Raw genomic sequence first — 22,517 nt, forward strand, 5'->3', positions numbered from 1 at the left:
CATACAAAGCCTTGTTACATTTGCACACTTTGTCCTCTTGTCCTTTTATTACAAAACCGCGAGGCTGCGTTACATAAACTTCCTCAAATATGTCACCATTCAAGAAAGCAGTAACAATGTCTGATTGATGTACATCCCAACCAAAATGAGCTGCCAATGCACATAGAAAACGCAAAGTAGTCATACGACAAGTGGGAGCAAAAGTCTCTTCATAATCTATGCCTTTTTGTTGTGCATAACCCTTTGCAACAAGTCGAGCCTTATGGCGATCGATCTCACCATCCGGTTTGCGTTTCAACTTGTAAACCCACTTTGTACCAATGGCCTTTTTGCCAGGAGGCAAATCACATAAAGTCCATGTGTCATTTTCTATAAGTGCATCATATTCTGATTGCATGGCAGCCATCCAATTTTCTGAATTCTGTGCTTCATCAAAAGTCAGAGGCTCCCCAACATCATGTAAGCTAGACACAGCCAAAGCATAACAATCTGATGCATAAGATGCATGGCGAGAGCCTGAACGAGTACGACTAGACAAAGGTGCATCCAATTTACTGTCACACAAAGTGTGCACCAGCCATTTTGGCATACCTCTAGCCTGCTCATTTTCAGCCCTTTCCTCATCAAGTACATCATGTACATCTGCATCAGTAATAGGTTGATCTAAAAAATTTCCAGAAACCCCCATAGGCTGTACATTTGCCTCATTGGAACTTACATTCATATTTCCACCACTGAAAAGATGCAACAAAGTGTCATAAATGTCCTGTGAGCTTACATTACTGTCTTTAGTACATGACAGCAAGGGCTGAACAGAATCTTCCACAAACACTACATCCCGTGAAACCAGAATACGTTTTGTTTGCGGATGATACAACCTGTAACCCTTGCTTTCAGCACTATAACCAACAAAAATACATTTGACAGCCTTATCATCCAATTTTCTGCGCTGCACTTGTGGCACCAAAGCTTATGCCAAACAGCCAAAAACACGCATGTGCTCAATAGAAGGTTTTCTATCATGCCATGCTTCATATGGAGTAATAGACTGCAAAGCTTTTGTAGGACACCTGTTAAGTACATAAGTGGCACACATGATGGCCTCAAGCCAAAAAGAATGCGGTAAAGCTTGACTTTTGACCATACATCGTGCCACTTCCGTCAGTGACCTGTTTTTCCTTTCAGCAACACCATTTTGCTAAGGTGTATAAGGCACTGTACATTGGTGTTTTATCCCACGACTAGCCAGAAATGCATTAAATTCATGAGACATATACTCCCCCCCTCGATCTGAACGGAGGGTGCCCATAGTACATTTCGAGACATTTTCAGCCATAGCCAGAAATTGTTAGAAGCACATAAAAACTTCGGACTTTGCTTTAAGCGGAAATACCCATGCATGCCTGGAGTAATCATCAATGAAAGTCACGAAGTACAGGTAATTGCCCAAGGACGGAGTTTGCATGGGCCCACAAACATCACTATGCAGAAGCTGCAACCTGCATGTGGCCCAAACTGAACCATCCTTTGGAAACTTAGAACACTGCATCTTACCCAAAATACAGCCTTCACAAACATGTTTGACAGGTGCTTCAAGAGGCGGCAAAGAAGCAACCATATCAGATTTCTGCAAACGCAGCAAACTGGCAAAATTCAGATGACCAAAACGTGCATGCCAAAGTTTTGCATCTGAAATAGCCCTTGAATCTGCAACATCATTTGCAAAATTTTGTCCACACTTGTCATACAAAGTGAGTTTATACAGCCCACGGCACAGAAGCCCAGATGCAACAATTTCATCACCAAAACTAAGATCATGAACTGTACATCTGTCATCCACAAATTTGACTACAAGTCCAAGTCTAGCAAGTGCGGATACAGACAAGAGATTCTTCTTGATCCCAGGTACATAAAGTTCATCAACAAGTGTGAAGGAACTGCCATTAGCAGCAGTGAGCACAATCTTTCCAACTCCCTGAACTGGATAAGACGCATTGTTGGCATAAGTGACAGAATTCCCATGAGGGACAGACTCGAGAGAGGTAAACAATTCACGATGTGAGGTAATGTGCTTTGTAGCACCACTGTCGAAATACCACACATGTGAATCTGCAGCAACTGACAAGCATGCATCATGGACAACAGGATTGTAAGTGCACTCTGCGCTAAAAGCCCATTCTGCATCAACGTCAGCAACATAGTCTCCTTTCACAGAAGACTCAACAATGGCTGCATTTGTAGTGGAACCAGCATTTGCAGTGGAACCACCCTCTTTCTTCTTAGCCTCTTTGGCCTTCAACTTAGGACACGACTTGATCAAGAGATCATTGGCTTTACAATAATGGCAACGCATCTTCTTTTTGCCCTTATCACCAGAATTGCCAGATGAAGTACTGCCAGCAGAAGCATTAGGAACATAATTTTTGCCACTCGCAGCAGAACCATAAGAAGTGGATGCATTACTGTTACCACCCTTTCTTTGAGAAGTAATAAAAGCCTGTTCAACTGCACGTTGTCTAGTCCTATTTTTTCTGGACAGTGACTCTTGCAACAGCAATGTGCATAATGCATCAAACTTGACAACTTCTGGATTTCCTTGGGTCATCAGTTTCCAAGTACTAGCAAAAGTCTGGTAGGAATCTGGTAAGGCATCAAGAACAGTCTGCACAAGGGAACTGTCTGAAATCACTTCACCTGTAGAAATAAGCTGCTCATTGATATCCTTGACACTAGCAAGGAAAGTGTCCATATCATCTTCCTCATGCATAATCTTCGACTCCAGCTCTTTACGCAGCAAAGCAATTTTAGCCTCATTGCGGCTTGCATAAAGACCTGCTAAAATATCTCAAGCCTGTTTTGCAGATTGTGCTGAACGGATGTGAGGAACAATGGTGCGCTTCACAGAAAACGCAATCAATGCATGAGCCTGCGCATCCTTAACATCCCAACGAGCTTGTTCTGCCGTAGGCAAAACAACTCTAAAAGCTGCAATCCTTGCAGCAAGACCTACAATATCCTCAACATCGCCTACATCCTCAGAACCAGGACGTACATCAATGCCCTGCACAATGTTCCAGACACCCTTTGACACAAGAACATGTTGCATCATATAAGCCCACATAGGGTAGTTGTCCCCATCCAACCTGTCCTCAGGAGCAAACATCTTGAACACATCTGTGTTGTTGTTGTCAGCCATGGTAAATGCTGCACCTGATGTGAAAACTGCCCGAAAATAGGAGAAATCGAGCGGGAACAACTTGTGCTATATAGCACAAACAGTAGAAGACTATAAGGCACCTGTTATGCAAAAAACGGCACTGACAGAAATTCTGCACAAATAGCCTGTGCAGTACTGTGTGTCGTGGAAACAGAGGACAAAATGAGCCCAAATCAGAATTCTGAGCAGACCAAGCTCTTCGAGCGATCCCAAAAAATTTGTCGAGCTGCGAACGCTCGCCAAAGATCACTGAAATCGGAGAAAGTGAGCATGCGTGTGCTGGAGCAGCTGGCGACTAAGCCCGGGAGGACGTGACCTGCTCTGATACCAATTGTTGGAATTAGGGTTGCAGAGAAGCACACACAGCTTGGAGAAGATGAAGAAAGCTCAAGGAACACAATAGAGAGTGTGTTACTTAGTGTGCAATGGAAAGATAGATAGCCCTAGAGTGATGGGCGTATATACAATGCACGGGGGGAAAAACCTCCTAAAGAGGGAAAAAATGCCCCGGCAGTCCTAGTGTGTTCACACACATCACTACCACATGTATATGGTAACAGCTAGCTCTCTCTCTCTCTCTCTCTCTCTCTCTCTCTCTCTCTCTCTCTCTCTCTCTCTCTCTCTCTCTCTCTCTCTCTCTCTCTCTCTCTCTCTCTCTCTCTCTCTCTCTCTCTCTCTCTCTCTCTCTCTCTCTCTCTCTCTCTCTCTCTCTCCAGCTTGCTGCTCTTTGTTGACCTCCCCCTATGCGAGGGGTTGCCCTGCTCTCATAAGCTCCAGCTCCAGCCCCAGCAGCGCTCCGCCACTGTCGCACCACCCGCCTGCTCCAGTGGCGCCCTCACAGGCTGGGCCCTGTTCCGCCCATCACGGGTCCCTTACCTCCTCTCTACTACACATTGCATTGGCTTCTCTCTCTCTCTCTCTCTCTCTCTCTCTCTCTCTCTCTCTCTCTCTCTCTCTCTCTCTCTCTCTCTCTCTCTCTCTCTCTCTCTCTCTCTCTCTCTCTCTCTCTCTCTCTCTCTCTCTCTCTCTCTCTCTCTCTCTCTCTCTCTCTCGGGGTCGAAAACCTAGCACCCGCACAATCTCTGCATCCCGCCCATACCCGCCCCCGTTTGGCGAAACAGCTTGAACTCCTCAATGTCCCCTGCATTTCAAATTTCCCTCACCTCCAAGCTTCAAGCTTATACATTGTAATATTAAACTCCTAAGTGGCCTTTCCCACCCCGAGCCCACTGACATCCCACATTTGAGTCTTCTAAACAACAGTGATGGCCCACTGCTACCATTTTTTGTTACACGTAGATCATCTTTTTCGTGTGCATGTCATATGTGCTTAGTCGGTGATGCTCTATTCTCAGCTCAAGGTTACGTAGCTCTTAGCAATCATTTGCATCCTTCAGTGCTAGAAATGGTGAGTCGCAGCCCCTGCAGGCACTCCCATCTCTTAGGTTGTCCACTACCGGCCCCTGTACGCTAGTGCCCACTTCGCTAACCGCCCAATAGCAGCCTATGACACTGTGTAATAGAATTGGCCTATTTAATTTGAGAGTAGCGTAAATTAATGAGATTACTTTTGAGAAATAACTTTGTGAGCATAGCGGGTGAACATAATTGAAGATAGCAACATAATCATAGCAATTAGCTAACTTGGCATGAACAATACTTTTGCAAGAGAGAGAATTTAGAGAACATGACAACAGTTGAGGACCGGATTTATGTGGAGCCGGTACCCCCTCCAATAGGCATTTGTATTATGATTTCTCCCATTAAGAGAGACTTGTTACAATACAATCTTTGTGTTCCTTGTGACCTAGGTGATGCAATGAAGATGGAAAGCTTCATGCATCACGAACATAACATAAACTTGAAGAAATCTTTAACTATCCCAAGCCTCAGTCCCAAGACCTCAAACACCTTCGAAGGTGGAGAGAGCTAGCAGGGAATGAGGGTAGGGAAGAGGAAGAAGAAACATTTCGTAGGAGAAAGAATTAGTTCTTCACTTATCATAACTCTTGTTGCTAGCATACATAATATCATAATAATGAAGAAGAAGGAGATGGCAAGCTTAAGCATTGAAGCATGGCTCTTGGTTGGATTTGCACTCCATATCCAAGAGTGTTGGTGTAGGCTCTCAACCTCTACTTGCTTGGAGAAGGAGAGGGAGCTCTTGCACTTTGCATAGCACACAATGAGAGTGTTTGTGAGTGTGTGTGGGTGAGTATACCCCCTAAGCAACCCCCTAGCTTGCTTGGGTTGACCCCCCCTTGTAGCTCATGCTTGAAGCTCATTGGACCCCTCCAGGCCTAGCCAATAACAAGCAAGAGGCATTACAAGCAGCAAGGGTAGCCTTGAGACAAGTGTCCCCCTTTCCCCTTTGAGAGAGAGGGCTAGATAAATGCTAAATCATTTAATTCAATCTCCTAAATTATTATTGGATCCCTTGGGTGGCCAACCAATAGGCTTCAGGCACACCATGAGGGCAACTTGAGGAGGAACTTGACAAGTGTCCATTTTGCTTTCTTTGTACCATGTATGCCTTGTGTGAGTGTGTGGGTGTTCTCTCTCATCCCCCCTCATGTAGGGCTCGCCCCCTCCTTGTAGGGATTGAATCTTTGACTTTTTGACACCTCAAGCCCCTCATGCATAGGCCGAATTCCCACCACAAGCTTAGCTCATAAGCACTTTAAGCTTGGGCTAGGTTCTCACCTCAAGTGCAACCCTAGCATCTCAAGCATGTCAAGCACCTCACACATCTCAATAATTAAGCACCTCAAGCATCTCAAGCACCTCAAGCACCTTAGTCATCAAGCATAACAAGCAGGACAAGCACCTCGAGCTGGGTCGGGTTCCCGCGCCTCAAGCTCAGCCCTAGCTTACCTAAGGTCAAAGGCCTTTTACACACATTATTGGAGGTCTTCAATGAAGCTAACCCTAAGGTCTTATGCTCCATTTGTTAGCCCTGCTCTTTGATAGACCATTTCTAATTTGGGCCCCTTTACCATTGGCCCCGTGTTGAGATAGATCTATAAGCACATGTCTATATCTTAACGCTTGTTCCCGTTTATTCTCCCACATTAAGTGATCAATTTAATATGAGAAAATCATTTGGGTTGGTTAGATATTAGATATTAGATTTTATGACATTACCTCTCTTTTTGCTCCTTAGCAGTCCATACAAACTTAACGTTCTTCTTAGTTAAGTCGTGTAGTGGTCCTGCTACTTGAGAGAATTTTGCTATGAAGTGTCTATAGTATGCGTACATACCAACAAAGCTTCTTAGCTCATGTAAATTTCTTGGGTTAGGCCATGATTTTATTACCTCTAACTTTGATGGATCCATTCGGATACCATCTTTAGAGATAATATGACCTAGGTATTGAATCTCTTGAAGGAAGAATTCGCTTTTCTTTTGGTTGAGAAAAAGCTTGTTCTCCCTCAATGCTTGAAAAAATACTTGGAGATGTTGCTTATGTTCCTGCAAATACTTGGAGTAGATGATGATATCATCAAAGAACACTCTAGTGAATTTGCAGTATGGTCTAAAAATTTTCTCCATCAAACGATTGAACGTAGCTGGTGCATTAGTCAAGCCAAAAGGCATGACTAGATATTCATAAAGACCAAACGTTGTGCGAAACACGGTCTTTAAGATATCTTCATCCACTATCCTTATTTGATGATAGCCACTCTTAAGGTCAATCCTACTGAAGTAGGTAGAGCCTTGTAGCTTATCAAACAGATCTTCTACCCGAGGTACGGGAAATTTGTTTTTGATAGTGATATGGTTTAGTGCTCGATAGTCCACACACATACGGTATGTACCATCTTTCTTTTGCACTAAAAGGACTGGAGAACAAAAGGGAGAGGAACTAGGCCTCACCATCCCTTTGTCTACCAGCTCTTGTACCTTCCTCATGATCTCCTCTTGTTGAGCTTGTGAGACTCGATAAGGAGGCTTGTTAGGTGGTGAGCTTCCAGGAAGGAGCTCAATGCGATGGTCATCATCCCCTCGTTTTGGAGATAAGTCCATAGGGATATCATCGATGAACACATCTTGGAATCCTTTTAGAAAATTAGACAAGTCTAACTCTTCTTGATTCCTACCATTTACATTTGGTGAAACATTAGTATCTTTTAGAGACTCTTTGACAAAAATCATGTACGCAGAAACTGAGCTCTTCATTGACTTATCAAAAGAAGATTTACAAGTGGAATAGTGCGACCATGCTCACTAGCATCTATATACATGTTCTTTCCCCTGTAGGTGAAGTAGATTCTCCTTTTAGGGAACTTCATGTTGGCAGCTATGAGATCAAACCATGGTGCCCCTAGGATAACATCCTCATGTTGGAGAGGAGAGATGAATAAGTCTTCTTTGTCGACATAGCTTTGGACATGAAGCCTCAACTTCCCAATCAAGGGAGTAACGGAGGCTTGTTGTCCCTTGAAAGCTGCATCAGCCACTACTATATCTCCCATCTCAAAAGCTTGAATGCCCAACTTGGTGGCCAACTCCGTTGATATGAAGTTGAGAGTAGAGCCAAAGTCAAACAAGATGAAGGCATCATGATCTCTTACCTTTCCCCAATAATAGGAAAGTGATGATCCTTTGCAATGAGCATCCTCTTTTGGAGCCTCGATGGTGGAAGCCCTAGGAGTCTCATTGCGAGTATTCTTCTTGGGGCAAGAACAATAGCCATGTCCTTGCTCCCCACACTTGAAACACTTATGGTCCTTGTGAAAAGCTTCAAGCTCTTCAGGAGAGAGTTTTTTTTTACCTTTATAAGCTCCCTTCTCCTTGGACCGATTGTTGTTGTTGCTGGAAGTGACTTGGGAAGTATTTTGAACATTGGTTTTCCCCTTTCCATCATTTTTGTCTTTGTTTTCCATGGGCTTGACATTACGTCTAGCCCCTTGATGGAAATTGATGTGTGAAGCAACCATGGTGTGATGGATTACTTCGGTAATAGTACCAGGCCGTTGAGAGTTGATGTATTCTGCCATCTCTTCACGTAATCCCGCACAGAATTGTTGCCTTTGCTCGGCAAAGTCTATCTTTTGAAAGACAGTAGTCTTGAGATGTAAATGCCAAAACTTGTCTACGTACTTGTGGATAGACTCGTGAGAGAGAAGCTTCAAGCTGCGCCATTGAGTAAGCACTTTGTCTTTTGCATCGCTTGCAAGGAATTGCTTCATGATGGAAACTCCTAGAGTTTTCCATGTCTTTGGGGCTTCACCATTGCCATGAAGGCTAGCCCACCATTGACGACCTGATTTTTGGAAGTGCATAGCTACATGGCATAGCTTGGAGGACTCTGTGAAGCCCTCGTCTCCAAAGGCCGCATCAAATTCCTGGATGAAGGCCAACACTTTGTCGGTAGCACCAAAGGTGCCATCATAGGTGAGAAAAGAGATACTCTTTCCTCCCTCCTTGAACTTCTTTAGCTTTTGTGACCTTCGCCATGCAGGAAATGATTTTCGATGTCCTCCCCTCTTGTATTCTCTAGGCGAATAGCCATAACTTTCGTCGGAAGAGGAGGAAGGTGAAGAAGAAGGAGAAGAGAGTGACCTCTTCCTAGACCTTTTCTTCATTTGTTTCCTCTCTTGCCTTTCAGAGTGATGAGGATAAGGACTATGTGTTGATCTTTTCCTCTTGGGAGGAGTGGGCGATCTTCTAGACCGCCGTCTTCGTGGAGCCACATCTTCAGAGGAACTTAAACTTTCATTGCTTTTTTGCTCTTTGGATTCCTCCTCTTGAATGGGAGAGAGTCTTCTTTTCGGGGTCTCTTCAAAAGGCCTCCTAAGCTCTCTCTCCTCTTGGAGAGGAAGGGAAATTCCATAAGCAAGAAGTTGATGAGTAACTTCGGATTGCAAAGCAGGGTTGCCCATAGCTTGTTGCAACCTAGTGACGAGATAATTCACAAACATGGGAGCATCATCATTAGCACCTTCATGTGCAAAATCAAAGCTATCAATGTTCATTCTACTCTCTTGATTATTGTCAGCCATGTTAACAAAATTTATGTATGTACTTAGTGTATGCTTTGGCAATTCAAAACCTTAGTTGCCACTCCTCTTAGCCTTTGAAAATCGGCTCTTAAGTATCTACACCCATGGCTCGAAGTGGTTAATTATAGAGAGTAGAGGAGTAGTTCTAACATAGCAGAGTTTCCGAGGGCTGGCTCCTTTCGGACTTCTTATGGCTCAATAATGGTAAAGCCGTAGGCAAGTCTAAAAAGACTCCATTATTAAGTCCAAATCTCCTGAGGTGTGCACCATCCCCCACATAGTGGGCTCAACAAAACTGATAATAGATCCTAGTTCCACTTACCCTAATATAATTAACAACATCAACCATTTATATGCTACTTAAGGACCTCTCTTCTTAACACTAGAATGGTAACCTAACAGGACATAAAAGTGTCCTTTCAAGGTTTTGGGAAAAAATTCCAAAACCATAGTAGATCCACTCATTTTGAAAATTCCTTTCATGGGCTTATAGTTCAATAACTACTACATATGGAAAAAATGAGAAAATTGTAATTTTTCTCATCCCTTGGTCACTACAGGCCTCCAAAGTTGATGGACCAGTGCATTTTGCCCAAAACAGCAATTTCTTACAGTTGATTGCATATAAATAAGAGTGGGGATTTTTGTAGGACATGAGATAAAATGCCCCATTAACTTCAATGGGTTGGTGACCAAAACATATGGTTGCTTTTACCTCACTATTTATTTTTTGGGCAAAAAAGATAGGTACAAGAAAGTTGCATTTTTTCGATTCTGCGGATCTATCATCAAAGTTTTTATAGTCACGCTCAATACAGATACTATATACATGTTTTCTTAGTTCCCGTTGGGCCTTTGGATTCAAAAGGAGCCATGGAGCATTTCAAAAGGATAATGGATCTCTTACAATTGGAACCTTGGGGGCAATGATAAAGTGCTAAATACAGCAAACATGAAAAAATTGGGTTTAGCATTATGATCTCTAGAAACCCATAGAAACTACTCAATATCTAGCCAAGTTTGTAGTCTATGATTAGATATGGTTACTACCTACAAAATACACACAATTGGCCTAAGAAACTAGCAATATTGAGAAAGTTATACTTGCTACTCTAAAATGTATCGTATTCTTCAGCAATCAAAAAACTCAACCATCATCATATACTATGCTATATAGCATATTAGGTCCCCCAAAACTCAAGGAAGATTAGCTTTATGTTATACATTACACTTACACGATCAAAATTGAATTTGGATATCAAGAAAGCCACCAAAAAAATCATAAAAGTGCTAATTTTGGCCAAAAAACAGGATTATGCAATCCTTGTAAATTGGTCATAACTTTCAATTTTAACACTTAGCTCTCTCTACAAGCATCAAAACATGTTGAGAACTATGAAGGCCTAACCTCTAGCCATCTAAACCTCACAAACATGAAGTTTAGAGTGGTATAGTTGCCAAATATTGAAAAAAAAAGCCAAAAACAGGACCCGTTTTTTCACACAGTTTAGGTTCAAAAATGTTGTGCAAGAGTAAGGTTAATGGGGAGATCGATACTCCAAAAAAAATGCTAAGTTTTTTTCACCTCATAAGGAAACTTTGTGGATATATAGCACCTAGAAATTCATTTTCATACTCTTCAAATATTTCAAGAAAAATGGTCACTTAACAGGACACAAAAGTGTCCAAGGACATAAAAGTGTCCTGTTACCATTCTAGTGTTAAGCAAGAAAAGAGAAAACAAATGCTCTGATACCAATGTAATAGAATTGGCCTATTTAATTTCAGAGTAGCAAAAATTATTGAGAGTACTTTTGAGAAATAACTTTGTGAGCATAGCGGGTGAACATAATTGAAGATAGCAACATAATCATAGCAATTAGCTAACTTGGCATGAACAATACTTTTGCGAGAGAGAGAATTTAGAGAACATGACAACAGTTGAGGACCGGATTTATGTGGAGCCGGTCCCCCCTCCAATAGGCATTTGTATTATGATTTCTCCCATTAAAAGAGACTTGTTACAATACAATCTTTTTGTTCCTTGTGACCTACGTGATGCAATGAAGATGGAAAGCTTCATGTATCACGAACATAACATAAACTTGAAGAAAGCTTTAACTATCCCAAGCCTCAGTCCCAAGACCTCAAACACCTTCGAAGGTGGAGAGAGCTAGCAGGGAATGAGGGTAGGGAAGAGGAAGAAGAAACATTTCGTAGGAGAAAGAATTAGTTCCTCACTTATCATAACTCTTGTTGCTAGCATACATAATAGCATAATAATGAAGAACAAGGAGATGGCAAGCTTAAGCATTGAAGCATGGCTCTTGGTTGGATTTGCACTCCATATCCAAGAGTGTTGGTGTAGGCTCTCAACCTCTACTTGCTTGAAGAAGGAGAGGGAGCTCTTACACTTTGCATAGCACACAATGAGAGTGTTTGTGAGTGTGTGTGGGTGAGTATACCCCCTAAGAAACCCCCTAGCTTACTTGGGTTGACCCCCCCTTGTAGCTCATGCTTGAAGCTCATTGGACCCCTCCAGGCCTAGCCAATCACAAGCAGGAGGCATTACAAGCAGCAAGGGTAGCCTTGAGACAAGTGTCCCCCTTTCCCCTTTGAGAGAGAGGGCTAGATAAATGCTAAATCATTTCAATAAATCTCCTAAATTATTATTGGACCCCTTGGGTGGCCAACCAATAGGCTTCAGGCACACCATGAGGGCAACATGAGGAGGAACTTGACAAGTGTCCATTTTGCTTTCTTTGTACCATGCATGCCTTGTGTGAGTGTGTGGGTGTTCTCTCTCATCCCCCCTCATGTAGGGCTCGCCCCCTCCTTGTAGGGATTGAATCTTTGACTTTTTGACACCTCAAGCCCCTCACGCATAGGCCCAGTTCCCACCACAAGCTTGGTTCATAAGCACTTTAAGCTTGGGCTGGGTTCTCACCTCAAGTGCAACCCTCGCATCTCAAGCATGTCAAGCACCTCAAGCATCTCAATAATTAAGCATCTCAAGCACCTCAATCATCAAGCACCTCAAGCACCTTAGTCATCAAGCATAACAAGCAGGACAAGCACCTTGAGCTGGGTCGGGTTCCCGCGCCTCAAGCTCAGCCCTAGCTTACCTAAGGACAAAGGCCTTTTACACACATTATTGGAGGTCTTCAATGAAGCTAACCCTAAGGTCTTATGCTTCATTTGTTAGCCTTGCTCTTTGATAGACCATTTCTCATTTGGACCCCTTTACCATTGGCCCCGTGTTGAGATAGATCTATAAGCACATGTCTATATCTTAACGCTTGTTCCCGTTTATTCTCCCACATTAAGTGATCAATTTAATATGAGAAAATCATTTGGGTTGGTTAGATATTAGATATTAGATTTTATGACACACTGTGTGTGTGTGTGTGTGTGTGTGTGTGTGTGTGTGTGTGTGTGTGTGTGTGTGTGTGTGTGTGTGTGTGTGTGTGTGTGTGTGTGTAAATAATGCTCCCTACTCGTCCACCTATTGGCTCCACTTCACAATTTATTGGTTTGTTGTTGAGATCCCTCCTACTATCAACCTTAGGTACTATCTACTCGCACAAGAAGTTTTGGACAAATTCTCACAATATTTCCCACATTGTGACTTACCTCAGCATCATGAGCTTTTGTGAGGGAGGCACCGCATACCTAGCTAGGTACGATTGGGGGCAGGGGACCGCCGGCCCGGTGGGGGGGCCGGGGGTCCCCTACACCCAATCGTACCTAGCTAGGTATGCGGTGCCTCTCAAGAAAAAGCTCATGATGTTATGCATTGTATGAAAAACATTGAGAAGAACTCCATTTTCCTACATGAGAAAGTTTCTAAATCTTCTTATCTCTTCATTGTCTGCAACGAAGGACCAACACTTGGAAATGCTCAAAAGTTGGGAAAAAAAAATTGCATGAATATTTCTAGACGTAGACTGGATTCACACGATGCAATGAAAGAAGAGGGCTAGAGGTGACTTCGACCTTCTCTATGTTCACATCGTGTACTTGAGAGATGCTTGGATTAATCTTGTGCTGGCCCCATATTCAAACGGCGGTGATAGAATGGCTAGAGGTGACTTCGACCTTCTCTATGTTCACATCGTGCACTTGAGAGATGCTTGGATTAATCTTGTGCTCGCCCCATATTCAAACGGCGGTGATAGAAAAGATCAATCTCGTGCATCAAATAGTGCAAGTAGATGATGCTTGAACACCATCATGTTGCCATGAAAGGTGGTGAAACAAATATAGAGTGAAAATCTATGTTCTCACGATGTTTCATTTCTACATTTGAACCAGCGTAATAAATACCAGCTTTAACATTCTCTATCTCTCTCTCTCTCTCTCTCTCTCTCTCTCTCTCTCTCTCTCTTTTGAATAACAGGTCTTGAGTTCAACGACTCGTCGGCTAGATCTTTAAGGTATCTTGGGATAGTTTCCTAGGACGTTAAAACTCTCTTCTTCTTCTTCTTCTTCTTCTTCTTCTTCTTCTTCTCTCTCTCTCTCTCTCTCTCTCTCTCTCTCTCTCTCTCTCTCTCTCTCTCTCTCTCTCTCTCTCTCTTTTGACCATAACTTGCTCATCCGAACTCCGATTTAGGTGATCTATAGCCTCAATCGAAGAGCACAAAGCCCTCTACGCATTGATGTAAAGATAGAATTTTTTTGTGTGATGGAAGGCTTTGCTATAACAGCATCTCAGAACTGAAAAAACTGTCAAAACTTTGCATTTTTGTTGCCGACTTGAAGGCAATGTCAGACAAAACTCGCAAGGGTGTGTTACCATATACATGTGGTAGTGATGTGTGTGAACACACTAGGACCGCCGGGGCATTTTTTCCCTCTTTAGGAGGTTTTTTTCCCCCGTGCATTGTATATACGCCCATCACTCTAGGGCTATCTATCTTTCCATTGCACACTAAGTAATACACTCTCTATTGTGTGCCTTGAGCTTCCTTCATCTTCTCCAAGCTGTGTGTGTTTCTCTGCAACCCTAATTCCAACAATTGGTATCAGAGCAGGTCACGTCCTCCCGGGCTTAGTCGCCAGCTGCTCCAGCACACGCCTGCTCACTTTCTCCGATTTCAGTGAGCTTTGGCAAGCGTTCGCAGGTCGACAAATATTTTGGGGAAGCTCGAAGAGCTCGGTCTACTCAGAATTTTGATTTGGGCTCATTTCGGCCTCCGTTTCCACTACGGGCAGTACTGCACAGGCTATTTCGTCATTTTGTGCAGATTTTCTGTCAGTGCCGTTTTCTGCATAACAGGTGCCTTATAGTCTTCTACGGTTTGTGCTATATAGCACAAGTTGTTCCCGCTCCATTTCTCCTATTTTCGGGCAGTTTTCACATCAGGTGCAGCATTTACCATGGCTGACAACAACAACACAGATGTGTTCAAGATGTTTGCTGCTGAGGACAGGTTGGATGGGGACAACTACCCTATGTGGGCTTATATGATGCAACACGTTCTTGTGTCAAAAGGTGTCTGGAACATTGTGCAGGGCATTGATGTACGTCCTGGTTCTGAAGATGTAGGCGATATTGAGGATGTTGCAGGTCTTGCTGCAAGGATTGCAGCTGTTAGAGTTGTTTTGCCTACAGCAGAACAAGCTCGTTGGGATGTTAAGGATGCGCAGGCTCATGCATTGATTGCGTTGTCTGTGAAGCGCACCATTATTCCTCACATCCGTTCAGCAAAATCTGCAAAACAGGCTTGGGATATTCTAGCAGGTCTTTATGCAAGCCGCAATGAGGCTAAAATTGCTTTGCTGCGTAAAGAGCTAGAGTCGAAGATTATGCATGAGGAAGATGATATGGACACTTTCCTTGCTAGTGTCAAGGATATCAATGAGCAACTCATTTCTGCAGGTGAAGTCATTTCTGACAGTTCCCTTGTGCAGACTGTTCTTGATGCCTTACCAGATTCCTACCAGACTTTTGCTAGTACTTGGAGACTGATGACCCAAGGAAATCCTGAAGTTGTCAAGTTTGATGCATTATGCACATTGCTGTTGCAAGAGTCACTTTCTAGAAAAAACAGGACTAGGCAGCGTGCAGTTGAACAGGCTTTTATTGCTTCTCAAAGAAAGGGTGGTAACAGTAATGCAGCCACTTCTTATGGTTCTGCTGCGAGTGGCAAAAATTCTGTTCCTAATGCTTCTGCTGGCAGCACTTCGTCTGGCAATTCTGGTGATAAGGGCAAAAAGAAGATGCGTTGCCATTATTGTAAAGCCAATGATCACTTGATCAAGTCGTGTCCTAAGTTGAAGGCCAAAGAGGCTAAGAAGAAAGAGGGTGGTTCCACTGCAAATGCTGGTTCCACTACAAATGCAGCCATTGTTGAGTCTTCTGTGAAAGGAGATTGTGATGCTGATGTTGATGCAGAATGGGCTTTTAGCGCAGAGTGCACTTACAATCCTGCTGTCCATGATGCATGCTTGTCAGTTGCTGCAGATTCACATGTGTGGTATTTCGACAGTGGTGCTACAAAGCACATTACCTCACATCGTGAATTGTTTACCTCTCTCGAGTTTGTCCCTCATGGGAATTCAGTCACTTGTGCCAACAACGCCTCTTATCCAGTTCAGGGAGTTGGAAAGATTGTGCTCACTGCTGCTAATGGCAGTTCCTTCACACTTGTTGATGCACTTTATGTACCTGGGATCAAGAAGAATCTATTGTCTGTATCCGCACTTGCTAGACTTGGACTTGTAGTCAAATTTGTGGATGACAGATGTACAGTTCATGATCTCAGTTTTGGTGATGAAATTGTTGCATCTGGGCTTTTGTGCCGTGGGCTGTATAAGCTCACTTTGTATGACAAGTGTGGACAAAATTTTGCAAATGCTGTTGCAGATTCAAGGGCTATTTCAGATGCAAAACTTTGGCATGCACGTTTTGGTCATCTGAATTTTGCCAGTTTGCTGCGTTTGCAGAAATCTGATATGGTTGCTTCTTTGCCGCCTCTTGAAGCACCTATCAAACATGTTTGTGAAGGCTGTATTCTGGGTAAAATGCAGCGTTCTAAGTTTCCAAAGGATGGTTCAGTTAGGGCCACATGCAGGTTGCAGCTTGTGCATAGTGATGTTTGTGGGCCCATGCAAACTCCGTCCTTGGGCAATTACCTGTACTTCGTGACTTTCATTGATGATTACTCCAGGCATGCATGGGTATTTCCGCTTAAAGCAAAGTCCGAAGTTTTTATGTGCTTCAAACAATTTTTGGCTATGGCTGAAAATGTCTCAAAATGTACTATGGGCACCCTCCGTTCCGATCGAGGGGGGGAGTATATGTCTCATGAATTTAATGCATTTCTGGCTAGTCGTGGGATAAAACACCAATGTACAGTGCCTTATACACCTCAGCAAAATGGTGTTGCTGAGAGGAAAAACAGGTCACTAACGGAAATGGCACGATGTATGGTCAAAAGTCAAGCTTTGCCGCATTCTTTTTGGCTTGAGGCCATCATGTGTGCCACTTATGTACTTAACAGGTGTCCTACGAAAGCTTTACAGTCTATTACTCCATATGAAGCATGGCATGATAGAAAACCTTCTATTGAGCACATGCGTGTTTTTGGCTGTTTGGCATATGCTTTGGTGCCACAAGTGCAGCGCAGAAAATTGGATGATAAGGCTGTCAAATGTATTTTTGTTGGTTATAGTGCTGAAAGCAAAGGTTACAGGTTGTATCATCCGCAAACAAAACGTATTTTGGTTTCACGGGATGTAGTGTTTGTGGAAGATTCTGTTCAACCCTTGCTGTCATGTACTAGAGACAGTAATGTAAGCTCACAGGACATTTATGACACTTTGTTGCCTCTTTTCAGTGGTGGAAATACGAATGTAAGTTCCAATGAGGCAAATGTACAGCCTATGGGGGTTTCTGAAAATGTTTTAGAACAGCCTATTACTGATGCACATGTAAATGATGTATTTCTCATTGTGGTTCTTTATGTTGATGATTTGCTGATCACTGGACCAAATGAGAGACATATTGCTGAATTTAAGGCTGATTTGAATGCTACTTTCAAGATGAAAGATTTGGGGCTGTTGCATCATTACTTGGGTATACAGTTTAAGCAGTGTGATGGTGGTATTGCCTTGTGTCAGAAAAGTTACATAGAGACATTGCTATGTAAGTTTGGACTTGAGGATTGCAAACCTATTGCCACTCCCATGGAAACAGGTTTGAAGTTGAGTCTACATGATGCTGGCGATCCTGCTGATGTCACTCTTTACCAAACTGCTGTTGGCTGCCTCATTTATGTATGCAACACGAGGCCAGATATTCAGTTTGCAGTCTCGCAGGTCAGCAGATTTATGCATAGCCCAGGGTCTAAGCATTGGCAGGTTGTCAAGAGGATTTTCCGCTACCTTAGTGGCACTTTACATCTTGTCTTGTTTTATCCCAAGGGGGGATCATTGCCGCCAGACTTACATGCTTTTTCGGACTCAGATTGGGCTGGTTGTTTTGACACGCGAGTGTCCACAAGTGGTTTTTGTTTCATGCTTGGCAGTTCATGTATATCATGGTTGAGCAAGAAGCAACCTACTGTGGCCACTTCGAGTTGTGAGGCTGAGTACAGGGCAGTCTTCACAGCTACGGTTGAGTGTGTATGGCTCAGACGCCTTATGGCTGACTTGGGTGTTGGACAGGACACTGCCAACACTATCTACACTGACAGTCAGAGCGCATTGGCAGTTGCGAGGAACCCAGTTTTCCATGCTCGCACAAAGCACATTGAGGTGCATTACCACTATGTCAGGGAGAGGCTCTCAGCAGGAGAGATCAGCTTGGCTTATGTGCCAACACAGGACAACCTTGCAGATCTTTTCACAAAGGCATTGTCTCGTGAGAAGCTTGAAGCTTTCCGCAAAGCTTTGGGCTTACTCCCCTTTGTGGACTGATCCTGTCCTCAGGGCATGGCACTTCCCTTTACTCATGTGCCAGCTCTCGTTCACCGCATCACTCCAGGGGGGATTTGTTACCATATACATGTGGTAGTGATGTGTGTGAACACACTAGGACCGCCGGGGCATTTTTTCCCTCTTTAGGAGGTTTTTTTCCCCCGTGCATTGTATATACGCCCATCACTCTAGGGCTATCTATCTTTCCATTGCACACTAAGTAATACACTCTCTATTGTGTGCCTTGAGCTTCCTTCATCTTCTCCAAGCTGTGTGTGTTTCTCTGCAACCCTAATTCCAACAGGGTGGAAAAGCCACACTCGCCATGGAGAATGATGCAAAATCTCCAAAGAATTTAGATGCTAATCCAACCACATCATCTACAACAACGGAAGCAATGATCATCGCTTACTTGATCTCGTTACAAGAAACCGTCAACAAACAAGGTGAAGAGTTGCGCGCACTTGCAATGGAGAATGGTACTTTAAGAGTTCTCATTGTGGAGAATGAGCACCTCAAGAAGGTTTTTGAAATGCAAACAACGCGCTTGATGCATCTTGAGAATGAAGTTCAAGAATGTAAACGCTCTCTTGTTGACATGAATGTATTGAAAGAGCGCTTGAGCAAAGTTGAGAGTGATCATGTATTGAAAGAGGAAACAATAGATACAATACGACATGATGTATGCGAGATGAGAAATGCATCCAAATCGTGGGCTGATATATGTAAGGATAATGTGGTTTCTACATCTCCTATCACGCAAGCCGTTGTCCAAGCAAATAATGTAGAGAATGTGGACACTCAAGAATTGCACGAACGACAAAAACGCTCAAAGAACATCGTCATTCGTGGAATCAAGGAGGAAAGCATGGAAACACCCCAATCTCTTGCAGTTTCTATTGAAGAGTTTTTTGCTACACACTTTGGCATGTCAGGAATCATGGCTTATGGTGCACATCGAGTTGGAAAACAAGGAGTCCCTCGCTCGGGAGAAAGACCTATTGTATGTACCATGGCTGATGAGGTAAAGAGAAAGATCATCCTTGACAATGGTTGGATCTACCTCAAAGGAACAGGTTGTAATGTATATGAGGATCGCACTCTTATGCAACAAAATGTACATCGCAAAGCATATGAGGAAAGAAGCAAGAAGGTTAAGGTATCACCTCAAGAAGAAAAGCCACTTAAGGAGGATGCAAGTCCACCCAACAAATAGGGACACATGATCTATGAGAGCAACTCACGCTTGCGAAAAAGCTTTTGGAATTGTAACGGGTATCCATGGAATGCGGGAATTGGCATTGATGAGCTTACCAATGACTCCGATGTGATACTTCTTGTCGAAACATGGGAGCATGATGCGCAACGAATTCTTGGATTTGACAAATACGATGTGCATTCTTTGATGTGGGCCAAAAATGCAAAGCAACGAAGAGGCCAAGGAGGCGTAGCATGTATGACCAAAAAGGGTTTGAAAGATGTTTCCATTGTCAAAGAAGATAAGTATAAACGCTACTTATGGCTGAAAATCAGCCCACCAAATGGTCAATTCATGTTTGTGGCCGGTTGCTACATTCCTCACAATGACTCCAACTTTTATGCTTGCTTGAATATGGATAGAGATCAGCCCTTTGTTGAACTAGAGGAAGACATTGCTCATTACAAGGATCAAGGTGAAGTCATTGTTTTTGGAGACATGAATGCTGGCACAAATATGTTACAACACGACACACAACAAGTAGGCATGCCGCATGTCTCAAGAAGAATGGATGACTCATACATGTATAATCGAAGTTCTAATGATGCAAAAGAAGTGGATCACTATGGAAAGTCACTTCTACATATGTGCAATAGTACCGGAATGCTCATTGCAAATGGTGTATCTCTATGACAAGGCACCAATGACTTTACATGTAGAAAGCACAACGGTGCTAGCGTGATTGACTATATGTTGTTCTTGGAAGCCACTCTAGAATGCATACAAAGCTTTACACTTGGTGAATGGAATCCGGAATCGGATCATAGGATGTTATGTATTGACCTCAAGTGTGGTTAACGGCCCGAGCATGTAGCCTCCAATCATGATGTGAATCATTTGTACCTACGTCTAGACCTCAAACGAGCACTTATATATGCTGATATGGTGGACCAAATGTTAAGCATGATAGAGCATCAAGAGAGCCCAACATTAGAATGCAAGTGGAAAGTTTTCAAAGAAGTAATTTTCTCTTGTGCGAAGGAATGCTTTTCGGTGAAACACATGTTTTGCAAAAGGTCTAAGAAGGGTAGCACCAAGAAGAAATGGTTTGACATGGAATGTAGTCAAGCCCGAAAACACTTGCTAAGATTGGATGCAATCAAAGACAAGGAAGTTTACTTGGAATGTTCACACACATACAAAGCACTTGTTCAAAGGTGGGAAGTCGAAAAACAACTTCTTTTAGCACAAGAGAAAGCACATGCATGTGGCAAGTTTTGGCAAAATCTAAAAGGCAAGCGCGTTGAGAGCTTTGGTGACTTGACTCTTGAGGATATGTATATACATTGTAAGAACCTCTATGAGCAACCCAATGTTGATAAGATGGAGTGTTGTAGCTCCCTTCCGTTTATGTCTCCCTTCTTTACCATTGAAGATGTATGCCGCACGCTTGAGAAACTTGCTACTCGCAAGGCAGGTGACCTTCAAGGTGTCAAGGCTGAAATGATTAAATTGACAAGCAAGAAAACACGATATTGGATATGCGATATGTTTAACATTGCACTTCGGTATGGCATGCCTCATGATTGGAGTGCAAATTGGATCAAACCTTTGCACAAAGGAGGGGATGTAAACAATGTGAACAACTATCACACTATAATGGTTGGTTCTTTGATGGCAAAGTTATTTGGATGTATCATGGAAATGAAGATAAGTGAATGGGCTGAAAAGAATGGCAAACGTGCACTTGACCAAGCAGGTTTTCGAAAGCATCATAGCACTATTGATCACCTTGTCACTTTTCGAGTTCTTATGGAAGTGTCTCGATTGAAAGGAAAAAAGTTGTATTGTTGCTTTGTGGATTTCAAGAAAGCTTTTGACATGGTACCGCGAGGAAATCTTTGGAGACGTATGCAAAGCCTTCAACTGCTGAGAGAATTTATGCATGCAGTCTTTCGCATCTACCAAAAAGTGATATGTCGATTACGTATGGGAGATGGAATTTCAGAATTTTTTGCAAGCACTATTGGTGTCAAACAAGGATGCCCACTTTCCCCAACCCTCTTTGGGCTACTCATTGATGAATTGGAATGCATGGTTCTTGACTTTATGCAGCAAGAAGGCATAGAAGAGGTTAAGATCGGAAATGCGGTGATCATGCTTTTGCTTTATGCCGATGATGTAGTGCTCTTGGCACATACCTTAGAAGATGCACAAAAGCTTATGAGTGTCTTGGAACGCTTTTGCCTACATAGCGGGCTGATCGTGAATGCATCCAAAACCAAGGTTATGCTTGTAAAGACCCTCAATGATGAAAATCCATGCATTGTATACAACAATGAGAAACTTGAAGTGGTAGATCACTTCAAGTACCTTGGCCTTGAGGTTCCATCCAATCATAAATGGAAGGATTGTGCAATGCGTCGCTTGGAAGCCGGAAAGAGGGCCTATTATGCATTTGAGAACATGTGCAATGCAGGAGAGATCAAGTGTTGGGCTCTCAAAAAGTACCTCTTCGACACATTGGTGACACCGGTGCTTCTTAATGGAGTGGAGGTGTGGGGTGGAAGCATCGGGAAGTCTACTTGGAAAGAGTTTGAGAATGTCCAAAAGTGTTTTCTCACCAACTTTCTTCAAGTCAAGACACAAACACCCTACGTGCTCTTACTTCTTGAGTCCGGATTGCTTCCCATTGAGGTCTTGGGCATGCAGGGTTGTGGAGTACATGCGTAAGACACAACGTAGCCCTTTGCATCGACTTCCTAGAATCGCATATGAAGCAAGTCAAATGGTTCAAAAGACATGCAAGAGCAAAATACTAAGTTCGGGGTGGATGCTTGATATCAAGAAATGGGTTGGAAGATGGGATGCATGTCACTTGGTCAAGGATGCGTCGATCGACTCCCAAGTTAATGAGGCCTTCTTACAACGCCAATGTATCACGGCTTGGGAGAAATCCGGAGGTTCTCGCTTCAGCCATTAAACCACACACGTTGCCCCAAACTACAAATCTCTCTTCTTCTCGGAACGAGGTAACCGAACCCATTCCTACATCCTTGAGCCCATCCTGTTGAGTGCGATCCGCACCATTGCCTCCATTCGTCTTAGCTCCCATTCTCTACGCTGCGAGACAGGACGTTGGGGCACTGGTGAGGAGTGTCATCGACTTTGCA

Source organism: Adiantum capillus-veneris, chromosome 19 (genome assembly GCF_014529385.1).
Source record: "Adiantum capillus-veneris isolate H3 chromosome 19, ASM1452938v2, whole genome shotgun sequence".
Classification (NCBI taxonomy): domain Eukaryota; kingdom Viridiplantae; phylum Streptophyta; class Polypodiopsida; order Polypodiales; family Pteridaceae; genus Adiantum; species Adiantum capillus-veneris.